Raw genomic sequence first — 11,042 nt, forward strand, 5'->3', positions numbered from 1 at the left:
GTAAACATGATTCCTCACACAAAACATGAGTGATAGAACAGTGTGTTAACACCACAGCACGCAACTGGTGTTGACTGGAATCATTCAAACTGATGTACACTCAGTACACCAGACCACCTTGCTCAGCAAGAGGATTTGCCATATCATACATACTGTCTGTCTGTCTGTCTAAAGTAATAACTAACTCAAACTTCTAGGCATCCTGAATGTGGTCCTAAAAATATTAAACGACACGAAGAACATTCCCTGTGTTGCAGGTGCTGGCAGTGACCATTAATTTAAAAAGAGAAACTAAGAAATGCTGAAACTAGAAAAATGAGGTGAAACGCTGGAAACCTAATGAGTGTCAGCTGTTGATTTCTCTTGTGCGTGTTAGGAGGGATGCGCATCTCTGCAGATGAAGGTCAAGCTAGTTCTTCGCTCAGATAGACAGTACATAGGGTAAGGTTGCTCAAGTCGTACCAGTGCTTAAGTCGTACCACTTGAATTTTGAACGAACTACGACAACAGCACATACAACGGCAACCAAATATACATCTGAGTCAACCAAGTTGCTTTACGTATTATTGTCTGCCATAACCCAGCCTCGTTATAAATCCTGTCATCAAGTAAGTTTATTTCAATTTTCTTGTAATTTTGTGCATAATGTTTGGTAGTTAATCTTGCAAGTAAATTATTGATAAAATTATATTCCTTATTAAATATAAATTCAGTAGAATTTACATAATCGTTTGGTCGAAACGAAATCTTATTAATTTTATTCAATGTTATGTTATGTTTACTGTTAAATTTAACTTGTGCCGTGTCTTAAGTCGTACCCATATGAGATTCCTAAGTCGTACTGGTAAGAGCTTTCTGCAGTGGTTACACAAGAAAGTAAAGAAATCCATGAGGAAGAAACGGACGCGCCTATAAACTAAATAAAACTGCAATTAAATATTTTAGCTCCTATCCCAATAATAAACCAAAGCAAAGAGTTCCGTGAATGCTCTACCTCGTCAGTCGAAATAACGTCAACGCAGAATAAAGAAAACATAAAAAATGCGGCAAATAAAAGAAACGCAGTAATTAATAAAAAGGAATTGGCATTAAAAATTAAAAAGAAGAAAAGCGATTGGGTTTGTTTTATTTGTGGAGAAGATCGGGAGGAAAACATGATTCAATGCTTGAAATCCAAATCATGGGTGCACGATGTATGCGCTGGAGTTGACAAAAGAACAAAAAAATTTGTATGTGATGTTTGTACTAACTGAATACCTATGTGTCATGTAAACAGATTAATAAAAAATACGTTTTAATTATTATTGTTGCTTAATTGAATTCTTAGGTACGACTTAGGCTATAGGTGGTACGACTTTGGAAACCGGTTACTTTAGTCGTACCGATGTAAGTTTTTAAAGATTTAATTTATTTTACGTGAAAGCATATAGATTATCTAATTTCGTTATAATAAATAACAACAATATTAACACAAGTTTTGAATAACACATTTAATTTCTATTTATTTGATAAATCCTAAGTTTTATACGGTTTTTTCCTTAAGGGGTACGATTTGAGCAACCTAACCCTATATCTGTAAACTTTCCATGGATTCACAAATTATACCAACTACAGGATGTGGAATAAGGGACATGCAGATGTGTACAAATAAAAATATCAATTAGGTTTTACGGAAGATAGAGGTTTAATAACGATTTTAAGAACTTGCACAAAACGCACTGTTATGCAGAAGATAGGCTTAAGTACAGCAAATTTGTCCTTATCTTTAATACTATTGACACTAATGAACAGAATTTTGAAGGTTTTGATTCCAGCAGAGTACGCATATTCTCAGAACAGGGAATGTTAGGAATTTAAGTTTGAAGTTAGTTCTTATTCTTTGTGGTACTAGGGTGATGTGGGCAGCAAGTACCTCTGCAGCTTTGTAAATTTTACTGCATTACTTGGTACTACAATGCACTGACACTTCTGTTGTTAATTTGTTCACTTTGCTTCTCAACCATCCTGGAATCAGGAATTGTTTTTCATGTATCTTCCAAGTGCCAGACAGATCTTGGACTTTGTCTGGAAGGTGTAACAGAGTGCTACCAGGATTGGAAATTGGCAGCAGAGTTGATGTACGTAGCACTCTCTTTGGTATTTGTCTCGGTCGCCTTTAACGGGGACGTCAATGATTTTCATTGCATATACCGTGTTGTTATCCATGCCGCAGTTCTTCCACGTCATGTACACCTTTCCAAAACCTGCAACGGTACACAGTTATGATTCTTGTTTCTTTCTGCTCAACAGTGGTCTGAAGTATTTGTAGACTGTCCCTTTATAAAGATTATTATTGTTTATAAACGTTTTGTGAAATATCAAACATATATGTGATTGTTTGCATTTAGTGCTAACATTATAAATTTTTGGGTCTTTATCTGTACCAAGATAAAGACACAACGGTTAATAATGGTTACCATTTGTCTGTCCATTCTTTCCAGATAACATTCAAAGAAGTAGTCAGTAATGAGTAAAAAATGGTATTGTTGGCAAAATGTGTATTTTGATTTAACTTAAGCATAAAAGATGGTGGTGGTGATGATGGTTTTATAAAAACTGAAACATGTTGTGTAAAAGATGTTCCAAAATGTAAATCGATCAATCGATATGGAACATCAATGATATTTTATTTTCTTAATTATAAGAAATTTTAAATATTGTGATAAGACGGATTAAAATAAATAATTGTTAGAATATTCACAATATGACGCAATTACACTATCTTATAAAAGAATTTTGAGTTGTTTCCAACTTTTCTCAACCACACCATAACGTCTTATAGCAAGAAAATATTTATGATGCTTCATTTTGTTCAAACATTATTAATAAAGATTTGGTTCAGAGTTTGTAAATGTTGTGGTTAGGAGATGATTTTAATTTTATCTTCCTATGTATGTAAAGCTGTTTGTAGTGCTGTCTGTTAAATAATATTTAGTGTGTTTATTCATTTTCTAATTCAGGGACGTTGGGTAAACAATTCCATGACCATTGGTGTGATACCATCAAATAATAAAATTTTCAGTAGCATAATGTAGTCATGTTCTCCACTGCAGGAAATTATGATCATTCTTAAATCAAAGGCCAATGAGTACAAAAAAATACATTGTGACCACAGGAGAAATATTTGATATCGTTGCCACTATAAGTAGCAGCGTACAAGAGTAACAATAATGCCTGGTAATGGGAAGCAACTTCCAGTCACCTCAGAGGTTTACCACATATTTCCCTAAAATCCATGTTTCCATGCCACCTCCCCCACGTCACTGAAGTAGCCAATTACAATAAATATTCTTTCAAACACAGTACATACATGCCTTGTGCATCAATATTATTGTAATGCCACCTTCTTTCCTTTTATTATCCTAAAAGTAAAAGATGCACATAACCACAGAAATTTTGTGCTATATGAGTAATAATTGTCAGCTGAAATCTTCATTCGTAATTCCTAGCAACAATATTCTCCCTAGCAGTTTCTTTACAGACATTTGCAATTAACCATTATTCTGGTAATAGATTAATGCATTAGAAATTAAAAATAACAAATATGAAAACATTACTCCATTCATCCACACACATTCACATTTTGATGATACAATGTCAAAAGTAGGCATTCTAAAATTTACCATGCAAGACATAGCATGTTCATAAACTTAAAGCAAGAATATGAATATTCTATGCTACATTATATGAGCTTCTGACACTGCCTTTATATAAACCACAAATTAATAAATAAATAGATGATAAAATCTATTAGCTAAGATATGTACCATTTGCATGCGTTCTCTTCGCATCATTAGCAAAATTGTCCTGTATCAAACTTAGTACTGCCTGTCTTTTATGAGCCAAATATCCCCCTTGTTAATAGCAAGCAACACAAAATGATAACAGGGTCTGTCCTCCATGTGGTCTTTATCCCAGTTCTTGAGACTGTCATCGTCCCAGTTTTCTGGGGCTTTGTCCCAGTCCGAGACAGGTTTGTTTTTCTAGAATTGGCCACGCCTATTCCCACTGTTGAAAGGGCACTCCATGTTCTGGTACATTTCGTTGTTTTTACGATGATACTGGAAAGATAGGTTATGACAGGCGAATCAGTCACTGTCTGGCTGTCAAACTGACAAAGTCACAAAACTCTCCTCCTACATTTTATGGTTCATAACATTATAAAAATAGCAGTTATACTAAATCAGTCCAGTCCGTACCAACACATCACATACAAGATGTGTTTTAATGTTTCCCTCTCGTCTGTGCTACATCTCACAATTATTCTTCCCTCTCCATTGCAAATATAATCTCTCCTGTGTGTGCTGTATTTCCTGCCCATCTCATCCTTCTTGGTGTATCATTCTTATACTATCTGACTAAAGAGCACAAATTAAGCAGCTCCTTCAGGCCCCCCCCCCCCCCCCCCGTAATTTAAAATTTTCTTTTTAACACCTTATCCTTAGACACCCTCAACTTGGAATAAAGGTCGCAGCATCCCAGATGATATTTGTCTTCTCGGTCTGTGTTCTTTCCTTGATCTGAGGGATTGAGCGTCAGGCCCATACAAAAGAACTTGTATAATTTCAGCCCTTGTTTATTTTTATTCTTTCATTTATTACATTTCTTGATAGAGTGCAGTCCATAATCTGACATTCATTGCCTTTTTTGTAGAATTTCATCCCTGGGACCTATCTTATAATAGTTGAACCTGTATCACAAGTAATAATAGCAGGTCTACATAAAGTTGAATTTATAACGCCCATTATACATGTTACACTGAACTAGCCTTCAAAGGATTTGCTTTAATTTCAAACAATAAAACAAATAAAATAAAATATAATGCTTTAAATACATATTTTTATTTCCTTGTCCAGTTTGAAAATATCAGGTTAGTCGGTCTCTGGGCACAGATGTGAATCTAGCACTCGCTAAATATGAGGCAGGAGTACTAAGAAAACCCTTGACAGCTATAATAGTTCCCTGTATATTACTTACCCAACTCCGCAAAAATGCTGTTCGCCAGTTGGATTTTATGCTGTACATATTAAAATGAGCTCTGTTCATCTTGTGACACACTTAGTTTTTTATCGTATTCTTTTTTTCACAGTTTACTTCGAAAAAATTTGCAAAACGTTATGTTAACGTTTCAAAATTTTCTCCCGCTGTTGACGATTGATAGTTGCACAATACCTGTCCGCAATCGATACATGTATCGATTGTGAGTCGAATTTTAGTAACGAAGTATCCGCTATGTCCGACAGATGTCGACAGCATGTGAGAACTCCATTCTGAATATTGATTTTGAAGACATTATTTTGGAGGTAAGTCACTACAGCTGATACTTTTCAGTCGACATCGCCTACAACATCAAATAACAAAAGTCAGAAGTTAAACAGCACAGCAGTATGGCAAATTTGCTCCGGAATTGTTCTGATAGGTCTAAAGTTTGAGGGTAAATTTTTACCATGTTATCTTTGTGAAAATGTGTGCCATTTTTATTTTGTGTATACTTTCTGAAAATTCATAATATCTGTAAAATGTTGATACCAGATTAGTAACTCAGTAGTTGTACGCTACTTCGTTAGGAGTCGTATACTAGGACTGAGAAGCATAATTAATTCTGTCACTGTTTTCACATCTATTTGTTGACAATGTAGCATAACCCAGATGCATGAATTGGCTTCTCTGTCACAGATGTGTTCTTATTTAGACAGGAAAGATTTTCCTAGGATGTGGCATATTTAGTTAACAGGTTTTTAGAGAAGGGTCCCATAAAACAGATAGGTAAAGGGTAGGAAATCAAGAGGCATGCATTCTTCTAGTTATAATACTATAAGGTATCTAAGTATTTTAGTTCTAAACTCAATTTTTTTTCCTGTTATATACTAAGAAAATGAAGCATTGTGAGAGTACACATTTGGAGACTTTTGACATTGTTTCTGGGTGATTTCTTTTAAAAATTCAGTAGGTAGAATGTGTGATTTACATCCCTAGCAAAACAGCTTTTGTGTAATAAATGTCATGTATGCAGTAGGATCAAAGTAACATATTAAGATCCTTTCAGTACATGCTTTGAGTTTGTAAGGAAGTTACAAAAATGTTTATGCCATAGTTAGATGTCCTCATAGAAGCTGTATTGTTAAGTAACTTAAAGCACGGACCATGCGGAAGACTTCAGTTCAAAACGCTTCCACTTTCTCCACAATTGAAGAATCTTAATCTGAGGTGTTCTCGCTTCGTCGTGCCAGACTTTACAATAAGCATTCTGGTCCATACCTTTAATGTTTATGCTTCGTCCTTCATGACATCAGATGGAGAGAGATGTCATGAAGAGCTGCTAGCCACCTGTTGATAATGAGGTCATCTTTGACGCCAGTCAGGACCACTTGGGGGCGGAGCTTTTCAGTCATTCAGTTGCAGGAGTGTGAAAACTTTCCAAGGTCAGAACAATTACTGTCTTATGTTTTACTTAGTTCTGCATAAGAAAAGGGTTAATTTGTTGTTGTTCTGCTATCATTAGAACAGGAGTTGGAAGCCGAGGGCTTTAGAGCCCTGAAAACGATATTTTAGTTCAGAATGCTGTGGTTGTCCTTAGTCCTTGGTTCTGGGCTGATATTAGTGTGCTGTGGCCGATGTGATGCATATGAAATATTTAAGCTGCCATACTCAGGGAAAAGCTTTATGGGCATAGATGGAAGGAGTTAATGAAATAATAATCGTTTCAGATAGTAATAACAGTAACTTAGTCGTTGTTTAGTCCCGTATATTTATGTTGTCACTAAGAAATGAGCCCACTTTTAGTCGGGGATATTTTTATGATAACCTGATCTGAAATAATGAAAATGTTATTCTGTTATGACAGTCAAAAAAATGTATATTTCCATTACCAAATTATGTTTCTGGAAGTTACCATAATCTATGCTCCAATAATGAGTTGCTCATTTATTGTGGCAGTGTTACAAACATACAGAGTACAATTTCAAGCACTTTAGTTCTATTACAGGTGAAAGGGTTGGCACAAATATAAGAAAGAGTTGTTTGCATCAAAGAAATTACAACAGTTTACATAATACAGGTCTGGAATTTCCTTATCTGAGTTACAGCACCCCTTCTTTTTTCAAAATTGCCGCTTAGTATGGAACTTTCATAGGAGGTTCTGAAAAGACCTGTATGTTTGTGCATACAGTAAAATAAGCCAGAGATGTGGGAATTTTAATTGATTTGAGGAAGAGAAAATCAATTTCTAGATTATACATGTGTATAATGTGCTCCATAGAAGACTAAAACGTTAAGACTCAGAATTCATATACATAGCCACAGTTTTAGCATGGTTCTTATAGGTAGTGTTTTGAATGCCTGCCTTCTCGAGGGTATCACCACCTTGTAGAAGGCAATCTGCCGGGTGAGGAGGCTTGCGTGCTCAAATGACCCTTAGGGCTATGCCGGCCTGAGCTTCGGCTCATGGTAGGGTTACCCAAGCCGGACAGGTCTAAGGAGATGCGCTAGACTAAGAGTGATACCCTGGTCCTCCAGGTTGGGGGTTGGGTGTAGTGCTAACAACCTTTCACCTTTACAAAAATATGTGTTACGAAAAAACCAACCAAGCCTCGGATCAGGACGGACTCTTTGGCACGACCGCAGCAATTGAAAAAGGACATGAGATTTGGTACTTCGAACATTAGGAGCCTCTATAGGGCTGGGGCACTGAAATCAGTGTGTAGAGAATTAGGGAATTATAAGTTAGACTTAGTGGCAGTGCAGGAAGTGCGATGGGAATTAAAAAAAAAAAATTAAAATTAAGTTTGTGTATAGACTGAAATAATAAATAAATATATATAGAGAAAATAAGTTGCAATGAATTGACTTTTTATCAAAGTGAATCCAGCTTCCAGCAAAGATTTTTAATTAACGTTTGTGTAGGAATTGTTGGCGACATGCTTATTGGTCCACACAAGCTTCCTTCAAGTCTAAGAGGACCTTCATATCGGCGATTTTTAAGAAGACACTTGTCACGTCTCCTTCAAGATGTACCACTGCATACAAGAAGACAAATGTGGTTTATGTACGACAGAACCCCAGCACACTTCTCCCTTCGCGTCAGATATCATCTAAATGAACAGTACCCTCAGCGATGGATTGGGCGAGGTGGCTCAGTGACGTGGCCACCGAGGTTACCGGACCTGACTCCATTGGACTTTATCTGTGGGGTCACTTGAAGTTCGTCGTTTATGCAACACCCATAAACAATGAAGACGACCTATGGGAACGTGTGCAGAATGCATGCCAGATGATTCGAGGAAACCCTGGTGTGTACGCACGAATTCGTCAGTCTTGTTTACTTCATGCTCGTGCATGTGTGGAGAATGGAGGAACAACCTTTGAGCATCTGTTACAAAGAAACATCCCTGTCCTTATTCTTGGCAATAAAGCACACATTGAAACTTATTTTTGGCTATTATTTCGAAAATGAAACATTTGCGACCCCATGTTCATAGGTACATTTTTTCTTATTTTCGATCCTGGAACACGCACGTGAAGTTTGTAAACATACTTCCTTCTCATCCTCTATATATATTGTATATATATTAATTACAGAAGTTCCAAAATATAAATTTGATAAACATCTGAAAATTCACTGAAAGGCGACGAAGAAATCTGCAAAAGAACGAACATAGCACAGCTGATTAGTCGGGAAAATATAAAATCAATTAACACAACCACGGCAAGTCATTTTCAGATAACAGGTAAACTTGCGTTTTTTGCATATTTTCATAGTAACTCAGGAATGTGCACTGATAATATTAAACAGCAATAGAGTTCTGAAACTAGGTATATGTTTCCAGCATTTACCAGAAGAAAAAGAAGTTCACCTTAGAAGATAGCTAGGTTTCGATCCCCGGCAGCTCAGTTGGGTATCATTAAATTAATTTTAATGTATTATAGCAGCTCAGTGATAGGAGCTTGGCTCCTCGGTAGACACTCGAATGATCAATCAATTATTGAGCAAGATATGGCAGGCCATACAGGAAAACGAGGAAAGTAAGTTAGAAAGTAGAACAAAGGGAGAAGAACGGTTAAACAAGCAGTTGTCGAAACTGTTCAGGTCCGAAATGAATAGGTTGAGCGAGCGTATTTTTACAAAGATGAAAGATGAAACCAATAACTTAAAGGAGTCTGTGGTTACCTTCCTGCAAGATACTGCGGAACAAATTAAGAGAACGAAAGAGAAATTATTTTATGTAAGCAAGGGTACAAATAAAATTATAACAAATGTTACCTAGAGCCTGATTACGAATGTAATACTGGGGATATGGTGGTTAGAGAACTACGAAGACACTGGACACATAAACGAAGTTCTACATTTGTGCGTTTCACGATCTGAAAACGCGAAAAATGAGAACTTAAAATATGAGCCTACAAGTTTGACAAATGTAATCTTGCTATTGTAAAACTTTAAACTAGACATTATCCGACTCTGCAGAACGTTTCCAAGAAGAATGTAGACGTACTACTTTGTGAAGACTAGTTCATTCTTACAAATTGAAATCGGACGGTAATAAAGCAGCGAACACAACATTCGTTTATTATGATCCCGCAAGAAGTAAAACTAAATATTAATTGTATTTTAGTATTAATACGTAACTTATGAAGGAACATGAGGTTCGCTTTGGTTCGCGGTTGTATAACTCGTAGCTTACGGTGATTTGAATAATCAATATTTATATGATTTAACATTTTCAAACACCTATCGAAACGAAAGTCTGTCAGTGAATATCAATACATCTGCTGAAGTCACACACATATGAGCTGCTGGGACATTCTCTGACTAACTACGAAGTCGATGGAAGCATATAAGATAAGTTCCAGATTTGTGCGTTTCACGATCTGAAAAAGAGAAAAATGAGAATCGCAAGTATGAGCCTCTAACTTTGTTAATTGTAATTGGACCATAGTGCAACTTTAAACTAGGCATCATCAGATTCTTAAGAACGTTACTATGAAGACTGGAAACGTACCACTTTAGCTTAAGACTGCTTCAGTCATAATTTTTAGTTGGGTAGGTAATGCATCCGCGAAATCAATATTCGCATAATACGTTTGCAGGAGCAGTGAAACTAAATACTAATTGTCTTTTAGCGTTAATACGTAATTAAACAAGGAAGATGACGTTCGAGTTACAACACGATTGTATGACTCGTAGTTAACAGTGTTTCGAATAATCTGCATTTAAATATTATGATGTCTTAAATAGAACGTAGGTCAGACAGTCAAAACGTCTGGTACCATCACAAACATATCAGTGGCTGTGACATTCTCAGACGAACTACGAAGTCGCTGGACGCATAAAACAGAAGTTCCCGATTTGTGCGTCTCAGGATCTGAAAACGCGAAAAAAGTGAACCCAAAGTAAAAGCCTCTAGCTTTGATAATTGTAATCGGACCATAGTGCAACTTTAAACTAGGCATCATCAGACTCTAAAGAACGGTTCAATGAAGACTGGAAACGTACTACTTTTAGTCTAAGAATACTTCACTCTATCAGTTTGAGATGGGTGCGCAAAAACAACAATCGCTTAATATGTTCATGAGAGCGGTGAAACTAGATATTTATTATATTGACATTTACTGAGAGATTTACGTTTCGATTATTGTTTGAAGATGTCATATCTTACAAATGTTTATTATTCGTAACACTTTTAGGTATGAGTTACACAGCCGTGATACAATTCGAACGTCATGTTCCTTCATAAATTACGTATAAACAATAAAATACAATTAGTATTTAGTTTCACTGTTCCCAAGAACTTAACAAGCGAATATTGTGTTCGCGGCTTAGTTACCGACTCGCCTCAAAAAGTAAAAATTAAGCAGTTCTAAACATAAGGTGGTCCATTTCCAGTCTTCATAGAAAATTTCCTTAGAGTCTGATAATACCTATTTTACGGTTGTACTATGGTCCAATCAGAATTGACAAAGTTAATGTCTGATACTTGGGATTCACATTCTTAGCTTTTTATGAT

General features: G+C 36.1%; 2 long non-coding RNA genes across 4 annotated transcripts; one reads left to right on the forward strand and one right to left on the reverse strand.

Moving 5' to 3' along the window:
- Window positions 1-1,660: 1,660 nt before the first annotated feature.
- LOC147874054 (uncharacterized) lies at window positions 1,661-4,437 on the reverse strand. The gene is made up of 2 exons (XR_015534758.1): window positions 3,807-4,437; window positions 1,661-2,243 (listed from the first exon to the last, which is right to left on the reverse strand). It is a non-coding gene; the product is annotated as an uncharacterized LOC147874054 (long non-coding RNA).
- A 776-nt stretch (window positions 4,438-5,213) lies between these two features.
- LOC147874055 (uncharacterized) lies at window positions 5,214-8,466 on the forward strand. 3 transcript variants are annotated; one of them, XR_015534756.1, is made up of 3 exons: window positions 5,214-5,473; window positions 6,333-6,461; window positions 7,942-8,466. It is a non-coding gene; the product is annotated as an uncharacterized LOC147874055 (long non-coding RNA). The 3 variants fall into 3 exon arrangements; XR_015534757.1 differs by having other exon boundaries at window positions 5,214-5,342; XR_015534755.1 differs by having other exon boundaries at window positions 5,214-6,461.
- Window positions 8,467-11,042: the final 2,576 nt, after the last annotated feature.

This window comes from Zootermopsis nevadensis, unplaced genomic scaffold, assembly GCF_977971745.1.
Source record: "Zootermopsis nevadensis isolate Lab colony 2312 unplaced genomic scaffold, Znev_1.0 Znev_ptg000011l, whole genome shotgun sequence".
In the NCBI taxonomy this organism is placed as follows: domain Eukaryota; kingdom Metazoa; phylum Arthropoda; class Insecta; order Blattodea; family Termopsidae; genus Zootermopsis; species Zootermopsis nevadensis.